Source organism: Myodes glareolus, chromosome 25, assembly GCF_982192425.1.
Source record: "Myodes glareolus chromosome 25, mMyoGla1.1, whole genome shotgun sequence".
Taxonomy (NCBI): domain Eukaryota; kingdom Metazoa; phylum Chordata; class Mammalia; order Rodentia; family Cricetidae; genus Myodes; species Myodes glareolus.
In genome coordinates, this window is record NC_142050.1 from 6,654,656 (window position 1) to 6,674,091 (window position 19,436).

The 19,436-nt window shown below is 43.9% G+C and overlaps 1 long non-coding RNA gene across 2 annotated transcripts; it reads left to right on the forward strand.

Moving 5' to 3' along the window:
• Nucleotides 1-775: 775 nt before the first annotated feature.
• Nucleotides 776-18,291, forward strand: LOC125402436 (uncharacterized). Of its 2 annotated transcripts, XR_015736661.1 has the most exons (6): nucleotides 776-957; nucleotides 1,877-2,214; nucleotides 5,660-5,917; nucleotides 6,521-6,578; nucleotides 7,179-8,786; nucleotides 17,232-18,291. It is a non-coding gene; the product is annotated as an uncharacterized LOC125402436 (long non-coding RNA). The 2 variants fall into 2 exon arrangements; XR_015736660.1 differs by lacking the exon at nucleotides 17,232-18,291 and having other exon boundaries at nucleotides 7,179-11,650.
• The last annotated feature ends 1,145 nt before the right edge of the window (nucleotides 18,292-19,436 follow it).

The following is a 19,436-nucleotide window of genomic DNA, read 5'->3' on the forward strand; positions in this document are numbered from 1 at the left end:
ATAGAATCCAAGATGGAGGCAGTAACTCCTCCCTATGGGAGGGAGTTCTTTTCAGGCAGACCCAGTGGTCTGCCTGAAATGCAGGAAATGCAGCCTGCTCTCTCTGTGTTTCTCTGTTTGCCTTTCGTTCCTGCACGTAATTGCAATGAAGGACCCCAACTAGTTTTAACCATAGTTATACCGTTTTGCAAAGGTTCACAGATAACTAGTTCAGGACCTCCGGAATGCTGAGCAAATAACAGGCTTAATTAAGGGCCTCCAGAATTCAGGGCCTCCGGAATGCTGAGCAAAGATACCTGAGATTAGAGCAAGGACAGCCTTATCTGGCTGCAAGACAGGAGATTTATGGATTGGTCATAGAAACAAAGAAAGAGAGGATTGCGAGGCTTGAGTCACATATAAAGCGGGGCTCGTCACGAGTCAGAGGCTGTGCAATCAGACATCTGGTCGCCAGCCAGGAAGGAGGGGCAGGATAAGAGGAACAGTAAACCGCTGAGTAGTCCCCTCATTGTTATTTAGGTTAAGAATTTACCACCCTGCATCTTGCTTCTGTAAACCTCGCTTTTTGCTCTCCTATAAAAACCCCTCACCCCCAACCTGCAGGCGCGCAAGTCCTCCGAGAGACTTGGTCGCCCCAGGTACCTGTGTATCCAATAAACCTCTTGCAGTTTGCATCCGGCTGCGTGTTTTCGACTGATCTTTGGGCATGGGGTCTCTCCTGAGGGAAGACGCCCACGGGAGTCTTTCAGCATCCATGCTAAACTGTTCCGCAGGTGTCCCCCCCACCGCCTCCCACCATGGCTAAGCTGTTTGTGGTGAAATCTGTCTCTCTTTCATTCACGGAACCCTGTTTGTGCCACCGCTGCACTGCGGACATACAATCCAACGACTTGGGGATCCTGGATCTGGACCTGCTGCCACCCACTTCCAACTCTCTGTCTGTCTGCAGGACAATTGGTAAGATTCCCTTCTCCTGGCCAGCTTTCCCTGAGAAGCACCTCCGCCACTTCCCACAAGCAAGGTTCTCATGCTCTGCACTAACAAGGCACTCACCGAGTGGTGCATTTATTTCTCAGGTCCAGGGTCCCCCATATCTACAGATCCTTTTAGGGATAGGCTTCTCCTCTTGGCCTAGTGCCTCTTGGACGACTGCCCTTTCTTGGCCCCCTTTATTTTGTGAACGAATGGATTAACAGCCTGAGCCAATTATTTATTTTTCTGCCTCACCTGTGGGAAACAGGCTGACAAAACACATACATTTCTAACTTCTACCAGCGGCAGGTTCAATATAAAGAGCTACAGCACGTGGACAACCACGACCGCTGCCAGTTTGTTTGAGTTTAATAAAGGGAGGAGCCGCAGACTAGTGAGGTTCCGCCCCTAGCCAAAGGGCTCAGGCATCAGATTCCCTACATGACCTGCTGTAAGCTTTTAAAAACTACCTTTATGTCCTGTTACATTTGGTGTGTTTGATGATGGTTCACCTTGGCAGGGCCTGCCGAGCCATCCATTACAGGAAAGCTCTGTTCATTGTATCTCATTCCAGACTAAAAAAGCATGTGTACTTTTAAATGTCTCACAACATACTGTATATGTGATCCAGCCCTGCTTGAAAATATATTAAGCTGTTCTCCACTATTGCCAGTTTTACTGTTCAGCTCCTATTGCAAACAGTTTTCCCTTCTTTGTCTTTCACAAGAATAAATCTTACCTGTTAAGTTAAAAGCCAGTGCAGTCAAGCTTGGACCCAGCTCTCCAGGCAGATCCTATGCTGTAGTTATAACTTATCTATACCTGATAAATAGCCCTCAAGTGCTCAGAGATCTGGGGAATAGGGCATTTAAATGTTTAATTATTAAAAGACTTTTCATAACAGACAGGTTGGCTCCTAGCAGCAACACCCTATTTCCTCCAAAGAAGACAGAAGACAGATGGGCACAAAACAACATCCACCCACAATTAACTTCATCAAGTGAAAGCGCTAACCATTTGGAAAAACTGCCTTTCATCTAAACTCCTAAAGATCTCCAGACAGTGGAAAGAATTGACTGGAATCGATGGCCTAGCTGCTCAGGGCAAGGTAGGCTTGTCTTCCTACAGATTTCCTAACCCACCGGATCTTCTAAAGCTTTCAAGCCCTGCGTTAGCAGAAGACAAGTAAGGCCCTCGACGACCATGGAGGACCCTGAGGAGTGGCTCTAGATAGCCAATAGAGTAAGTTCTCTGTCATTTTGTAAGTCAATAACTCAATTTAAAATTTTATCCTTCTCAAAGATCTCTGATGCAATTTGACAACTGAGAGAGGTTTTGCCAGTTTAAAAAACACTAAACGAATCTCAGCATAACTTTTTACTATGTTCTAAATAAAAGGTATTTTAAGGTTTACAAATACAAGTTATTAAGGTTTATACCTGCAAGTTATAAAGGTCTGAAGACAAATGCAGGTTATCAGATTTCTCTCTCATTATGCTGACATTCAGAGTCTTAACATTGTCAATAAAATGCTGATAGCTATCACTCTAATTCTGTCAGAGTACTATACTGCAAGACTAAGATTTGGAATTCTTTTTGGTTGTTTTCAAAAGATACTTTTCATTGTGCAAAAACATCTGTCACAGTCATTCTGGCATAAATATGTTGTTGTTAATACAATGTGTGTGTCTAAAATTTATGTTTTACAAACTCAAAGAACTCTTGTGAGTTCCAGGGAGTTGAATTGAAGGATTCACCTTAAACAGGTCAGATACACCCCTTCCTCAATTCCCTGGTCCTGATATCCTTCTCCTAAATTACCAGGACCTAAAGAAAAATTTTTTCTTCCTAAACTTAACCTTGTCCTCTGCCCTACCAACACCTTGCTAGGTCCAAGAAACACTGAACAGTTCCACACCACAAGTCCTGGACAGGAGTGAAACAACCAGCTACGCCAGGGTGTGACCAGCACCCAAGTTTCTCAGGCCCCTCAAGACTCTGACATCCCCAAACCAAGAGAAAGCAGTCTTGAGAACTTGATGGCCCTGTCCCCTTAACCTGCCATGTCTAACTCCTCACCCTTTTTATTACAAGAGAAAGATGGAAATGTCATACTTCTGCTGCCTTCCCTGTCACCTGGGTACCCTGTCCCTTTAAGAAACAAACTCTGCCCACCCTAATTTCCCCCTTCTCACTGAGGCAAGCTGATAGGCACCTCTCCTCCCCTCTCCTCTCCTCTCCTCTCCTCTCCTCTCCTCTCCTCTCCTCTCCTCTCCTCTCCTCTCCTCTCCTCTCCTCTCCTCTCTTCCCTCCATAATCCCCTTACCCTTATATCCTTCCCAACACCCACCGAATAAACTTTATACCCAAGCTCTCTCCACATGGTGTATCTGTCTGTCTTCCACTGGCCAGTGTCTCCCACCCACCAAGGGACCTGCCAGAGTCACACTGCCGTAAATCTTTCAGTAGGTTTGTTTGACATAGGGTTAGTTTGGTGAAAAACATGCTGGCTATGAAGCTCAGTAAAAGGCAGGCTATAAAACACAGTATATTTGCATAGGTATTATGGGGTTGGTAAATTCCTTTGCAGTTATATTTATGTTTAAAATATAAACTTGGCACATAATGAGTTTTTTTGTGTAGGAAGTATTTATGGAGTAGAACGTTGTCACCATGAAAATCTCTCTAGAAACACCAACAGCGATCTGAAAAGGGCCAACCAGTTGACAAAACAGACCTAAAAGGAAGATTTGCTGAGCGTTATAGTATCAAGTTTAATAGATAGTTCCTTTTCTACTACAAATTTTACTTAGTATTTAAACAAATGTTTAGACCTGTCCATCAAAATCAAACACCACTGTTATAAGAACTCTTATTTAGAATTCTATGAGCTTTCTGTATTTCTGTATTTCTTAAGCCATGCCTTATGAAGTCTCAAGTTACTCTGTAATCCTGTCTTGTGTGTGCCTGGGGCATTTCTCCTAACTTGTCATCAGTGTTGATCCAGGCCTAGTTAGAGTGTGTCCTACAGACCACACGCAGAAACAGGAAGGAAATCTGTTTAACCTGCTGCCGGATCCATGTAACCTTACTCTTCTGTTTAGACATTCCTAATTCACTGTGCCCTGCAGACTCTGGTGGCGAGCTCTGCCTGTGTGCTGGGCCACGATCATAGCAAATGTTTTCGGCTCACATGTTTAGCAACCGGGACTTCACTTATTGGAAATAAAGGGAGAGGTCAAATGAGTGAGGCCCAACGTCAGCCGTTCTCCACGACACTGGTCCTTTAAGAAGGGGCACTGGTGAGAAGCACACGGCCTGAGGAATTCAGAGTTGTCAGGTATCAGCAGCTTGGCTGCTCAAGATTAAATTAAGACAATCACTGGCAGAACATAAGGTGACGATAGGCAGCTGTATGGCTTGATATCTGAGGGGCAGAGGCACCGTTTCCGTGAGTGAGGCAAGAAGAAGGTTCTGAGGCAGAACTCCAGCATCCCAGAGGTTCACGACGGACCATGGTTCACGCTTACCTTGGGTTGTCACTTACAAGGTTCAGGGGCCACCAGTAAGGGTGGACACAAACCAAACCCCTAGTCATCACATGGAGTCATCAGGGGCCGGAGCGAGGTGCTTTAAGCTTGGTAGGGAAGTACTGGGTCTTTTTACCTGGGGGAACCACTGCTGAATGATTGCACGTTTATGGAGGCATGGCCAGATGTGTGGGAGGAAACTACCGTTCCATGTTGGACATAAAATTACAGCGATTTTGAGTTGAAAAAGTGACCATATAGAAGAGTTGAAGGTTACAGGATCCCTAGCAGTCCTCAGCTGCAAGGGAGAGCCTGCCGAAGTCATAGAATCAATGAAAGGTTTATGGTGGCATGACCCTGGCAGGTCCCCTGATGGGTGCGAGAGCGCAGTGGGTGGGAGACGGACAGATATGCCTTATGGAGAGAACTTGGGTATAGAGTTTATTTAGTGGGTATTAGAAAGGATATAAAGGTAAGGGGGGGATATGGAGGGAAGGTGGGGAGGTCTCAGATCAGCTTTCCTTGGCAGGAAGGGGAGGAGATTGGGGTGGGCGGAGCTTGTTTCTTAAAGGGACAGGGTACCCAGGTGCCAGGGAAGGCAAGCAGAATTATAATACCTACCATTGTCATTTTTCTAATAGCAGGCACTATATTCACGGCACAGAATTTCTGTATCACATTTTGGTAATTCTGCAATTCTTTTTTTGCCTTTTTAAAAATCATTACTAAATTGGTGACGGCAATCTTTGATCGTTACATTTGGTGTAACCATTTGTGACTGTTATGAACCAGTAGCTGTCAGGAAACAACAGGGGAGAGGAAGCCATACTGTGGCTCACAATTTGAAGAACCCGAGTCTATCCTGATATGGAAGGTAAAGGAGCTTGCAGCTGTGGCAGTAAGAGGACGAGGCTGCTGGATTAAGCCTCTGCTGACAAGAAAAGGGGAATGTCGGTGCATATCTGGCCGTCTCCTTTATTCATCTAGGACCACAGCCCACAGCACCGTGCTATCCACACCCAGGATAAGTCTTCATTTCCCTCTTTTTTTTTTCTGTAAATGTCTTTGTAGATATTGTCATAACACACACACATAGGAAACCACTTGGTAAAAGTTAATCACAACTACCCCACTGATCAGAGGGGTTTTTTTGTTAGGTACCTTTCCATTTTTGTGACCAACTATCTGAAAAGAAAGAAGAGGAGTGTGTTACATCTCAGTTTGCAGAGGCACAGTCCATGTGGTTGGGAAGTCACGGCAGCCAGAGTGGTTTATAGTGGCTGCAGGAGCAAGGCTGCTAGACTGCCTCTCAGCAGACCAGAAAACAGATGAAGAAGGATAGCATCCTTGACTTAATTCTCCCTTTGGACTCAGCACAGGATCGCAGTATGGAGGATGAAGTCACCCACATTCAGGTGAGTCTGTCTTCCTCAGCTGATTGTCTCTAGAGACGCCGTCAGAGACCAGCACAAGCATGTCAGCCATGCTGACAAGAAAGGCTAACTGTGAAACATGCTCATAGAAAGGGAAACTTTATTCATGAAGACACTGTCTGCTCAGTTGCAGGATGTGAAAGAATCGAGCTGTAACTGGGCTGGAAGCTTCCTCCCTGGTAGCTGGCTCCCACGGTGTTGGAAGATGCCGGCTATGCAGGCTGTGAGCAGAAGTGTCACTAACACTTGCTCAGCCATGGGCTCTGCCTGCTGTGTCACTGACTTTCCAGTCAAGATGTGTATGCTGGTGCAACAGTCGCAAGACTGTCATGGGGTTAACTATATATCTGTTTCATGATAGTATTTGGGAGCCTTTCTACAGGAGAAAATATATGTCTGGGGCTATACACCTGACCAAAAGACACTGTAGGTTCTATTGGTATAGCTAATGGTTTTTGTTAATGTTGTTTGTTTTGCCAGATGGGCATGATGTGCCCATTAAATTGCCTTCTAAATATTTTTGTTTATGCGATTTCTGTTGGCTTTGTTATTCTGAAACATTTCTTTCTTTCTTTCTTTTTATAGCATACCAACAGTCTCTGCAGAGACTCATAACTGTCACAGCGCTAAGAATAAGAGACTGGTGAGTTGCTCATCCCTAAGTAGGGCAGCTGTACCAAAGTCTCAAGGACTATCACAGAAGAAGGAGTAAAAAGACTGTGCAAGCAGGGTGGGGTGGTGTGCTGCGGAACCCTGGTTCCAGCCAGGCAGTCATGACATGGCCATTGCTCTCTGGAACTCCCTGGAACTCCATCATGCTTACCTGTGTAAGACCTGCATGAGAGTGGGAATTTTAACATTTCATCAAGAGGGAGGTGCTGATGAGGTTACCGCTCCTAGAGATCTTATAAGCAGTTAATGGATGCTAGGGAGAGATGTTTTCCTCAGTGATATTACCAATAGGTAAATTGTCTGTGCTTTTACAAATAGCCCCTCACCCACGGTCCTCTAAGAAACCCTAATTAATCTCACTGGTTGAATAGAGAGAGAGAAAGAAAAGAAAGTAGAAAAAAAAGCTAATAATGAAATTGAAACACCAGAAGATAATGATATAATAGAGGAATATGATAAAATTATATAATTTGTGTATATTAAAATGGCATAATGAAAAAACATTTGTATAATTAATATATGCTAATACTTTAATGACAAAGTTTATCTGTAAATGTCATGTGTTTTCTAGGTACTCCAGACTAGCTCACCATCTCCCTTTCCTTGGGCCCCTCTCTCCCTAGCCATGGGAAGCATCAGGTCCAGTAATAGCCTCTAAGTGTACAAAGGAAAGAAGAACCACGCATGTCTCCCTTTAAACCTATGTGTAACGAGGAGGGCATGCCAAAGGATGAGATGAGCTCCTCTTGAGCCAAACAGCCGAGTTATAAATATAAGGAAAGAGTCTCGAAGGAAATTCAAAGTGCTACTCCAGAGAACAGCCAAATGATAAGAAAACAAAACAGTTTTACTGCCAATATGAAAAATTTTAACAATCTGGAGCGAAAAATCAAACCAGCTACAGGCTATTCCAGAGCAAAGTCTTAAGTTTTAATCCTATGAAGACTGGACGGTGTAGAAGCTACAGAAATACAGTCAGAACCTAAAAGATATTTGTCCACGAGGCTGAAGAGGGAAAAGCCATTTGTGGTGTGGAATCATCCAGTTTGAAGCAAAACCACTATGCTGACGAGCAATCCAGGAGCTGCGGCTAAGGTCGTCGGGGAAGGGGGCCATGCAAACAAGAGGTTTCCACTGCCTGTCATCAACCTTGTGTTGAAAAAGGATACCATGTTGGACTTTCATAGCTGGAGAGACTCCAACCCACGCCTGGCACCAACGCATCAAAAGAGCCCGACTCTCCCTAGAGGACAATGCAGCTGGCTGTCTTGGCCTGGAGCCAGCGCTTGTTTGTCACCCCAAAGTTCCTATGGACAGTACGAGTTCCACTGGCTCTGTCTCTCCGGGCTGTGCTGGAGCTCATGTCTTTATAGCACGGCTTACTGAGCAGTTCAAGTGTGCTGTTGAGAGCTTCTGCTCAAGGAAAAATTGCTTTCGAAATATTATATTTGCTGTTTACCCAAGAGCTTAGAAGGAGGGGTGTGGTAAGGCCAGTGTGATTTCTAGACATGATAACACAAAATCCATTCTGCAGATTGAGGAATAATTCCATATTTAAGAAACACTGTTCAAAAGGCCACCATTACCACAGGAGAACTGAGACAAGTTGAGTGAAAACTTAGAAAGGGTTTTCTAGAGACCAATCAGAGATCACTCTAGAGACCATTAAAAAACTTGGTGACTCACAAATAGCTCGAAATGTTCCAGTTCCCATGCATGACTTTGAGAGGATCTAGATTTCAGTGGAAGAGGTGGTAGAGAGAGCCTGAGAACTGGACATGACTGAATTCTGCAGTCCTGTAACAAACTTTAATAAAGAAGTGATTGCTTTGTATAGATGAGTACAAGCGTGGGTTCCCAGCCTGGTAAAGGCGCCAGCAAAGACTTAGGGTGTTATAATACTGAGTTTGCAGGCAGCGGCACAAACTTCTGCTTTGAATGAAGTTCTGCTGTGGGTAAAATGCTTCCAGCAGACTGTCAGTAACAAAACGATTTGATGTGACATTCTGGACTTGTCTTGTTTGCAGTAAGATGATCCAGCCTGCGGCAATCACTACCCCCACCACTGAGCAGCCACTACGTGGACGCAAGGTCTCTGTCAGCTACAAGAATATAACCCGCTGGAGCCTCAGATGATTCTGAGTAGATCTTAATTAACAACATCGTATTTGAGAGTAAGGTAAATATACATTGGGTTTAGACATGCATATTGTGTAGACTGTACACTTAGCAGACAACAGTAAAGCATAGACATAAATCTCATATACACAGGGAAAGCCCAAAGAAACACGTGACTCACTTCACTGCGATTGCTGTCTCATTGCAGGCTGGAAAGCTAACTGTATCCACAGGCTCGCGTGTTTGAATGCTTTAGATCTTTAGAGGGAAGTCACGCTTTGAGGGACCGTGAATCCTTTGCAGCGATGGCTTAGTTAGCAAAAGTGGGTGGTTTGGGGCAGTTCTTAAAAGCGACGTCTATTTTTGTGTTGTTCCCACTGCCCACAACTGAGCTGTGGCACTGTGCCATCCCTCTGTGATGGACTGACATGCCCTGAAACGGAAGCCAGAACAAACCCTTCCTCCACGAATTTGGTTCTACTCTTTATGAGTGTATACACTCTTTATTCGGAGTGGTCTGGAATGGAACACTCATTGTGTCGGATGTACACTGATATTCCAATTCAAAGATAGAATTTGGATAATAAAATGTGACAGAGGTTTTACTGATACGATGTGATAGGCATCATGTTCTAACATGCTCTTCTTAATCTGTTTGCTTTGTGGTGAGTTAATGCGGTTGTATGGTACAGCATGTGACAGGAGGAGAGGACACAGTAAAGAAAGGCACATGCCTTGCTTCCGTGCTTTAAAACATGATGCAGGACTGACAGGCGTGGGACAGAGGACACTACACGCTACTGCAGCTAAACAAGCAATCCACAGCTGGGAAAGAAAGAAAACGGCAGACACCAGAACTCAGTCTTCAGAGAGAATAAAAGTTGCTAATAGATTCTGAAGGCATCTCAGTGCTCAGTGCTAAATGCCAGGTATCTGACCTAAATTCATAGTGAACCCTCACAGTGCCTCTGTAGGGAAGTGTAACACCTGCGTTACTAAGTTACTCTTGGTCCAGTTCGTGTGCAACTGTACCGTTCACGAGCCAGGCAGGGGCCTGGAGATTGAAAAAACACACAAGAGACCTGGGTCATTCCTGAGGAGATAATGCTGAATGCCTTTTATTCAAGTTTAGGAAAAACCTTATATCCCTAGCTGCTGCACAATGGAATTCGCCACAGGCAGGTGGGAAATTACCACACCCAAGGTGGAGTCAACAATGCCCTATAGCTAATCACAGGGTGGGGGTGGGGTAAAGGGAGCACAGGAACAAACAGGGATTTAGCTAGAAAATGCAACAAAATGTCTGGCCAGAAACTGTCCGCAAGATGAGTCCTGAGAGGAGAGGCAGACCCGTGGGCTCTATAGGGAAGGCTTCATTATCTTACTTTACAGGCGAGTTTCCTTCAGGGCGAGTCCTAGCTGTACCGCTTACCAGCTGGGCAGTCTCAAGTACATTTATTCTATAATAATAATAATATTGATCTTCACTTTCCAAGCCCACAAAACCGATACAAGTGATGCTGTGGTTGTGTGTGCGAGTCACTTCACACAGGGTCTGAAACCATCTTAGAGAGTTAGCTCTAAGATGTTGGTTGTTGTTGCTTTTATCAGTGAGATCACGCCTGGGAAACAACACCTTCGGAAGGTGGCGGCACACCCATATGCAAGAGGTCTCACTCTAGGGAAGCCACCTCAGCTCGCATTCTATGGTAGAGATGTAATTTCTCAGAGAGGAAAATGGGGCCCCAAAATCTCATTTTCTAATATAGTAATGGCCATTAACCTTTTGCTCAACCTAAATGAACTCTGATCAAGTTACAAAGACATCTATTCATATGAATTTTTTAAAGGAAGAAAAAAATTAAGAGGCCACTTTTCTGTTTCCAACCTGATGCTCTGTGTGGCTCAGTATTGCATGACACCACGGAATATTAATGGTAAGAGAGTGCCTGCTGCAGGGCAGTGCATGGCATTTCCATCCAATAAATGTCATTTTGTGACAACTTAGACACAGGGGGAAGAGCTCTTTCTAGATGTTTGCAAAACCAGATTAACGGGAAGGTCAATGAGGCAGAAAGCAAAGGCACAGTTGCAGGGCTGCCAAAGCGCTTCTGAAAGCAGAAGATTAAGACAAATGCTCACCAGATCCCCCAGGGAGATCTGTATGTGTGTAGGGAATATTTTGGCAGAGTCTGGGAGGTAAGAGATACGCCCTCCGGATGCATCACGGAGTAATGTTCTCCGTAAAGTTCTGAGCTGCCAGGTGTTGGTTTAGTTTTCTGAGCATTTGCCATCTTGCTTTGGAGAGAATGGAGGCCTGAAAGGGGTTTTGCTATACTTATAGAAGTAATAAAAAAAATGGGGTAAAATTTGATGAATAAGTACTGAGATGTGTAAGGTCACAAAATATTTCAGAATATTGCCTCAGATGGTGCTCCTAGAATTCAGTTACATCTAGACCTTGGGTGTTACCTACAATCTTCTGTATTACTTACTGGAGCTGATGCTTTCTCTGAGGGGGAGACATGGTTGATTTTAGTAACAGGAAAGTAAATTTAAGGCTGAAGGTATTGAAAGATCTTGATAAATCCAGATCCCCCTAGCAGGAAAACATAGAGCCAAAAATCTAAGCAGGGAGGGAAGAATCAGAAATCTAGGATTAGCCGGTTCAGTTTCAGGAACTAGCTGAAGATAAAGTTGGATTGTAATCTTGAGAATAATCTTGAGAAACAGGGAGTTGCCCCCTCGTGATCATCACTGGACCTCCCTACCCCTTTTGGATTACTGGGCTGTGGTTTCTTCCCTTAAAGACCCCTTCTCCCAGCTACTCGGGGTCGAACTCTTCCCCTGCGTGGGTTATGAGTCTCGGCCCCAGTGCACTGGTTCCCGTCTTCCCGTCGATTAAACCTCATGTGATTGCAGCAAGGACGGTCTCTCGTGAGTTACTGGGGAGGTCGTGTTATCCCGAGACTTGAGTGAGAGTCTCCCCATATCGGGGGTCTTTCAGTATGACTACATGGTAGAGAACTTGCCTGGCACATGCAAAACCCTGAGTTCAATTCCCAGCACCACTGAAAAATGGAAAAGGTAATGAACACAGATCTAATCCCTATGACAGGACTCTTGGGCCTCCTATCTTCTGAGTGCCCAGTTCAGCAGAGCCAACACTGAGTCAAGTGCTATCAATTTATATGTGTGAATATGTGTTGTGGGATCATCTTTTTGTATGCTTTTTGTCACTCTGACTGGTATAACACAAAGCTAAGTAGTCGATAGGTAGGATTTTTGAAGCACAGAGAATACTGGGAAGAAGGGCAGAGTCACCAGTGGAAGCAGAGGGAACAGACATGCAGGAAAAGAGGCAAAAGGCACAAGTCATGTAGCAATACATAGAGGAATAAAAATGAGTAAATTTAAATTATCAGAGTTAGTTGTAAACAAGACTAAGCTATTGGTTGGACTTTCATAATTAATAAGATGTCTTTGTGTAGTTTCTTTGGGAGCTGGCTGACGGGACAGAGAAAGACTAGCAACACACATACGCACAAATACCACTCACAGTGTGTGTGGTGGCAGTGGCTGATCTGTTGTGGCTGTGCTGATCTTGCCATATAAGAAGACAATTATGTGATACATGTGTAGGTGATAATATATTAGTAGTCTGGATAGGTTTGCTTTATTAATTATGTTGATTTTATTCAATAGTAAGATTCCATACCTTTGTTAATTTTTTTGTGCCAGAAAGACATAAACAAACACAGAAATTTCACCCACGTTCTTTTGTACATTAGACAGAGATGGACCTTCCCAATAGCAAAATCACCTATGTACCTTGTTTTCTCAGATAGTGAAACTCTAAAAATATTTTTTATATCCGAGGAGATGTACTGGTTATGCATATAATAGGGAGGGACTTGATCGCAACAAACCCCGAGGACATACCTTGGGAGATTCTGGCTTTAAAAAATGTGACAGAATCAAAGAGAAAATAACCTCATTTGAAGAACAATGTGAAAGTATTAGAAACGCTTCAAAAAGTTGTGTTGAGAATAAATGAAGGAAGGAAGCTCCAGTGTGTCTCTTTATCTAATGACGAGATCTGTTTAAGGAGATATGTGAAAAGCCAGAATCTCTGGGTAGTGCACTGGAGACCATAACCCCACATCCTCCTTATAGGGCTCAGCCTGATGAACCACACCACATGAGTGTCTGGAGCTAACTGTGGGAGAGAGAGTAGATGAATCCTTTGTGAACTGTTTCAGTTAACTGTGAAGGAAGTCATCACAATCTCATCTTAAATTGCCCTTGAAGCACAAGGTACCATGGGCTATGTGTGGCTCAGTTTGTACGAATGATCCCCTGTTGCCTTTGGTAAAGACAAGCTCCATTGCCTCTATTCTTTTTCTTTTCTTTTCTTTCTTTTCTTTTTTTAAAGGAATAGCTATTTGTGTACTGCAGTCTAATGAAGTTGCTACCAGAACAAAACAAAAATCCCAAGAAAATAAAATCTTTACCTCCTTCTGTGATTTTTATAAAGGAATTGGAAACTGCCCGAAATCCATCTTCATATAGAGATGCAGGAACTTCCTGGAGCAACACATATTGCAACAGTCATGAGCATTAGTAGAGTGCATGTCCTTTTTGCCTGTTTAAGAGAATATCCTTCCTCTACCCGCCCCGATGCTTACATGCTGAGGTGTACGTTAGTATTTACAGTAAGAAAGCACACCCAAACCGCATTATGTAGCTCTAGCACATCAAACAGCGATGTGCAGAAAGAAGCAGAAAGCTTGAGCTCAAGCTATTGTATTGGGAGTGAGGTTCCAAAATATTCTTCACTGATCTTTTAATGCAACACTGCCCCAGTCCTGAGGTCCAGCTCATGTCCAGCTGCAAGGACAGCTGGAGTGTGTCAGAAGCCACAATGCCACCAAAAAGAAAACTCATCTCCACTCCTACCAAGGCAAGACAGGCTGGGGGAGGGGGACCAGAAAAGGCTGCTACCAAGTTACTGTCTGTCCTCAGGTGTTGTCCACCCTGCTGCAACCCATCCCTAGAGAGACAGACTTAAAGACTTTTCCTCCCTAAATCTCTGTTTGGAACTCTGGGAGGGATCACCTGGAAGACTATTCTGCACCAGCTTGAAAAGAAACCATGTGATAGCGTAGTGCAGAAGGTGAGTAGGAGGTTGTGGTTCCTACAGTGGCCTCAGGTTCCCTGCGGTGTGGTTGCTGATCGGCAGTCACTAGGCTGTAGTGGGAAGTGTCGCTATTAGGGTTGCTGTAATAGTTGTGTGGTACCAAGTGGAGACGGTGATAGGGCTGGCCACCAGGCCTCTGAATTAAATCAGTCAAGAAGAGACAAGACAGAATGTCCACAAAGCGATAAGATGACGGCATCCAGATTCCCCTCTGCATGCTGTGAATACCATTGGTTAATAAAGACACTGTTTGGGGCCTGTGATAGGGAAAAAAAAGTAGAGCTGGGGGGGGGAACTAAACTGAATGCTGGGAAAAAGGAGGCAGAGTCAGGAGAAGCCATGTAGCCCCGCCAGAGACAGACACTGGAACTTTACCTGGTAAGCCACAGCCTCGTGGCGATACACAGATTAATGGAAATAGGTTAAATTAAGATATGAGTTAGCCAGAAACACGCTTAAGCTGTTGGCCAAACAGTATTAAAGTAATATGGTTTCTGTGTGATTATTTTGAGGTTGAGCAGCTAGAAATGAACAAGGGGCTTCTAACTATATGTTGTCACTACATAAACACTGTAGAACAGTGCTCAGTACCCTAATTATTCCTATTACAACAGAGAAGGAAGTCTAGAAAAATATGAAAGAGGTTAAACTTAGATGCAGAACCAAGGAAACTCTACACACATGGGTTATACAATCTACAACAGCCATGAATTGGAGGCACATGTACCAGCCACATAGACTGTGTCCTCTACTTTCAAAGGTCCCCAAGACCATATCCCTAACCTAGCCAAGGCAGTCTCTCTAACCCAGGAATCATGAAAACCACAATAATCTTCCATCACCAAAAAAGTCAAGGGGTTGGATAGATGGCTCAGTTGCTAAGACAGCGTGCTACTCTTACAGAGGACCCGATTCTGTTCCCAGAGCCCAGAGAGAAGCTCACCACCATCTTTAACTCCAGTTCCAGAGGGTCTGAAATTTTCTTCTGACCTCTGTGAGCGCTGGGCCTTCACACAGTATACAGACAAACATGCAGACAAAACACTTTGTATACATAAAAGAAAGATAAACAAATTTTAAAAAGTTTAAAGACGAGTTTGGAAAAGTACAAGATAAATAAAGAAGAGTTGGGCTGTGATGGCACACACCTTTAATTCCAACTTCCTTAGGCAGAGGCAGGCGGATCTCTGTAAATTCAAGGCCAGCCTGGTCTACAAAGTGAGTTCCCGGACATCCAAGGCTACACAGAAACCCTGTCTTGAAAAACAGAAAACAAACAAACAAAAAGAAGTAAAGCAGGAGGGTTGTCGAGGTGGTCCAGCAGGTAAAAGCGCTCACCACAGACGCCTCACGACTGGGTCAGACTCCCAGAACCTAAGGCAGAAGGACAGGACCAGTTTCTGAAAGTTGTTCTCTGCCCTATGCACAAGTGCATATACACAGACAGATAGATACACACATACACACACACACACACACAACACATACATACACACAGATAGACAGACACACAGATAGACACACAAACACTCATTCACACACAGACAAACAGACACACACACACATACACATACATACACAGACAGACAGACAGACAGACACACATACACACACACTCACACAGACAGACACACATACACACACACACAGACAGACACACACACACACTCACACAGACAGACACACACACATACACACACACTCACACAGACAGACAGATACACACACCCGCACCCCCCATGGCATATACATGGCTGTGTGTGCACACATGGTCTTCACACACCAATAATAAATTTAAAAAATATGGAGTTGGGCGTGGTGGCACACGCCTTTAATCACAGCTCAGAAGGCAGAGGCAGGAGGCTCTCTGTGAGTCTGGGGCCAGATTGATCTACCTAGTGAGTTCTAGAACTACATGAAGAGTGCCTCAAAGGAGGCAGAGGAGGAAGAGGAGGAGGAGAGGAGGAGGAGAGGAGAAGAAAAAGAAGAGAAAAAAGAAATGTGGAAGATTGTCTGTGTGTGCTGAACATCATCTGGGGGTTATTTCATTTGATTACTTTATTAGTTTAAATTAAGATTTTTATCCAGACTGGGCTAAAAGTCTCTTTTTTCTCTCCTACTACTAGATATCAGGGGTAAAGTCAAAATGTTTATAGATTAAAGACTAAAGAAATACGTGTTGGTTACGGTTTAAGTTTGGTTAGAAAAGTTATGTGAAATACAAGTCTGCCTGTTTACAATCACAATAATGTCAAGGTTGAGTTTTAAATGTAAAGCTTATTCTTTGTCTGCTTATGCTATGAAAACAAACCTGGTTAATTGAAGAATTCATATAATAGATCATGGGTGGCCAGAAAGAAAGTTATTTGCTATTGCAAGGGCATTTTAGTTAAGATAGAGCATACTGACAGAATTTTCTTTCTCTGACGGTGGCTTCAAGGCATGACGTACACACTAAAACAGTTCCATTATGGTCCTTGACCAGGCAGTCTACACAATTAGTGAGTGACAGGTTCTGCTTAGAGAAATGAGTTCTAGAGTAAAAGATGAAGACTCAGCATGTTGACCTTCATGTACACACACATGCACACAGACATGCACACATTCCTGTACACACACACACACACACACACACACACACACACACGATTAGGAAAGGACAACATGAAATATTTTCTGGGTATGTTTTTGTCTAATAAGAGAATTTAGGATTAGGACCGTCTCTTGTCAATCGTACTTAAGAAAAGAATATATGTATATTTAGGCAGAAGGAGGCATAGCAAGTTCTCTACCCACAGGGGATTGATTCTAGGGCACCTAGACAAAAATAGAAAGTCTCCAGATGTTGGAATCCATGATGCAGAGAGCCTGACTTTGAACTTTACATATCCTCCTGCTGTACTTCCTTCCATCACAGCATAAATATGTAAATAGGTAAGTCATTGTTATACAGCATTATTTAGGAATTAGTAGCAAAAGGAAAGGCCTGTGATGTTCTGTAGAGGTAGAATTATTTTCTTGATTCTGAAGGTTGTTGGATTCCACAGAAGCAGAACCTGCAGAAGGGCTGATTAACTAGAAAATAACACAAGGAAGTGGAGGCAACTTAGTGCCTGAGAACCAACGCCGGTGGAGTATACGGATGGAGAAGGGACTGGGTGCTGAGAAGCTGGGGGCTACGAGGTGGAAGTCAATGTCCTCAGTAACAATTAGAAAAACATTTGGAACAAATACAGCTAAATGTTTATTGAGTCCTTCTTTCCCATTGTTCTTAACTAACAAAATTCACATTTTTTTTCCCCCTAGGTCACACATATCAACAGTTCCAAAGTTGAACTTCCCAGACCCCTTTCACCTGAGTGTGTGATATGATGCCCCTGAGACATGGGCATGCATCCCAGAGATGGTTCATCCTTCCCACTAAGGGACAAAGCCTGAGAAGAGAAGGATGTTTTCCCCTGAGCACTCTCCTGCCTTGTGAGTGAGTGGTCCTGATGCTGGTGATGCAACTCTCTTAGATCTGTAAAGAAGAAAACTATGGCTAAAAAAGACCAAGGATGGAAGGAACCAAAGGATGAAAGATAATCTGAGGGAAGCTTGAGCCATGGCATCTCCTGTTATTTGAAGCAGAATACCTTTCTAACAGATAGAATAAAGTCCATCTTGATGGGAAAAAAAAATACGACTAAGAATACATCCTAACACGTCTTCCTCATTGCTTCTCAGCTTTTTGGCCAAGACGAGCAAAGCATGCTTTCCTCAAATAGTTCTTCGGGCGACTTCAGGAAGCTAGTTGTCCTTGGGGAGGATGCACTGCGCTGCAGGCCGCTAGGACATTGAGTCCTAGTGTCACACACATCCCAGCAAACACAGTCTTACCGGCACTGACTTCACCTGAGCTTGTAGAAAGTAGATATGACCTCTTGGAAACCAAATTACCAGCTGGATGAGGGGATAACTAATATCCCCAGCACTGCTGGTCACCATGCAGGCTCCTTAACAAACACGTTAATTCTAAGGCTGCGCACCCGGAGTAAATTATAGAGACTTAATTACAGATTCCCGAGGCGCGGATGGCAGCTGGGGGGTTCTGATCCCTGAATCATGCTATTTTATGGATGTGAACTACTTTATCACTGTCAGTATGTTAAGTGTGAGCACAAGACAGATTTCCAAGTGATTTCTGTAGGAGACTTGGTGTGCATTTGTTGACATCAATATGGAATGAAGAGAATATTCTTTCTCAGGTTCAAACAAGTAGAAAAAGGTGGTGTTTCTATTTCTTAAATAAAAGGCAAATTCATTGAAAGTACACATGCCATCCACGCGTGAATAACTAACAAAGACTTATCAGGAACCAGAACAACCAGCCCCATTTCTGGTGCCTGTTTTAGCACTGAATCAGCTATTGTTTGTAACATTGCTGCCTCTTTTCTCAGCTTAGGTAAACAATACAGGTGGGCTGTCAGTTCTTAAGGAAGTCATTTCCATCCATTTCTTGGCTGACATTTCAGGAAGAAAATGGACTCAGTGGGGCTATGCCCACAAGCAGAGATAAGCACGTTCCACATGGCAGTGTGACTCCAAGGAGAGTCACAGGGTCTTTATTTCAAGGATCGGTTCAATATTTCATTACAGAGAAAACGTGTTTGATCAGGCAAGACCTTCGAATCCAGGCTACTGTGTGGTCAGGGGAATGTTAATGACTGCCTGGCAGCTTGTCACAGACATCGGATTGGCCCCCACGGTTTTCCTTCTTTTTGGTGGCTATGGCAGTGCAGACTGCCAGAGAGAAGTCTGCTTCCAAGCAAGCTTTCATCTCTATTTGATATCTCCAGCCCAGGCCTATCCAGAATTCACAGTCACACTAATGTAGTTTTGATTCACATCCATTTGTGTCCCTGTACATGACTCCTTTATCTGCTTTATGAATCTGTGTCTGATCTCCCCAGGAGATGAAAGCGCCTGAAGAATTTGAATTTCTTCAACACGGTGAAGTTACCCCGAGACTGTCTGTGCCTTTGATTAGACAGCCCTTCAGGACACTGTCTCCACCCACACTCCCTTGCAGATGCTCCCCACCCCCACCCCCCGTGTCCTAAATTACTGAATGAAGAAGAAGCTGGGGAAGCTTCCCCTTGTGGGTCTTATCTCTTACATGACCAACAGAAAGTTCCTCACCAATGGTAATAACTTCTACTTTTTAGTAAATTATCTTTCAAGCAAAGACTGATGGTTCTTATGCTACTAAATGACGCCAAAACAGTAGCCATAGTAAATGGAGATGGCGAAAAAGTATTTCACAAATGGCCCAGCTTAGACTTCAGCCTTAAGTTGGTTCTAATCAACCAGACTATGACTCCAGACTAAGCATAGGAGTCAGGGCTGTGGTTTCTGCTTCTCCATCCTTCCTGTGTGACTGCTCCCACAACCGGGTCAGATCCAGAGTTCTGAAAGGCAGGCTATCCACATGAACACAAGCCCTGGAGGACTAAACGGTGTGTTTGTGGA